Source organism: Eimeria mitis, genomic scaffold, assembly GCF_000499745.2.
Source record: "Eimeria mitis Houghton genomic scaffold, Emh_scaff641, whole genome shotgun sequence".
In the NCBI taxonomy this organism is placed as follows: domain Eukaryota; phylum Apicomplexa; class Conoidasida; order Eucoccidiorida; family Eimeriidae; genus Eimeria; species Eimeria mitis.
This window is the reverse complement of record NW_013574578.1, coordinates 6,483-7,510: the sequence shown is the minus strand read 5'-3', so window position 1 is coordinate 7,510 and position 1,028 is coordinate 6,483.

Sequence of the window (1,028 nt, the reverse complement as noted above, 5' to 3'; positions counted from 1 at the left end):
CTCCCCCCTACCTGAGAGAAACGGAAGGAAGAGGGGGGCTGATCTGCGGCTATGAGGGGCATTGCCTGGAATATGATCAAGAAAAAGAAAATAAAAAACCAAAAAAGCTTCATTTTCAAGAAAATTAATAAAAAATAATAATATTAATAGAAAGGAAATGAGGATCAGTACGCATTGGAACTCGGGTGTACAGGCAGCTGTTGGCTTTCTCTTTGTTTTTTTATGAATCACTTTTAATATTTTGCATTCCTTCTATTTCTTCATAAGCTCATTTTCAGTTTCTCTACAGCCTGCTGGCGCCTGTGTTTCGGTGTGTGTGTACACAATAATATTTAAATATCCAGTCTAGATATACGTAAACATTTATCTATAAAACAGTTTTATTAAAAAAAAAAGAAATATAATTCTATAGCTGCAGCAGTCTGTATACAACATTCCTCTCTGTCCTTCGTTGTTTCTTCTTCGTAGCAACCGAACCAGCCCTTGTCTGTGCTCAGAATATATATGAAAACATTACATATATTATTTCCCCTAATAGTATTTAAAATAATTAAATTTTTAAACAAATTAATTAATATTTCTGTTTCTCTCTTTTTTCTGCTGCGTCTTTTAGCTGTTTCCCTCAAAAAAAACAAATCCTCAGCGATTGTGTAGAAGTGAGCTCTGCTGTTGCTGCTGTTGCTGCTGCTGCTGCTGCTGCATGCAGCACGAGTCCTCGCGACGATGTTTGTGTATTAGCGAACTTACGTGGTTAACTAATCACATTCAATTCAAAAAAAAATATAAAAATAAACTACATACTAAAAATTTTATATAAAAAACTATGCTGCAGTATACACTTCACTGGAACAACAGCAGCAGCAGCAGCAGCAGCAGCAGCAGCCTATCGCCCACCGACCCCACCCGTGTAGCCCCCACGTGAGCCCCGTTGCAGTTTGTGTATTGTGTGTTTTTTTTTGTTTATCTTTTTGTTTGTTTCAGCAATTAAAAATATTCATTACTTTGTTATTCTTTGCGTTTTCTTGGCT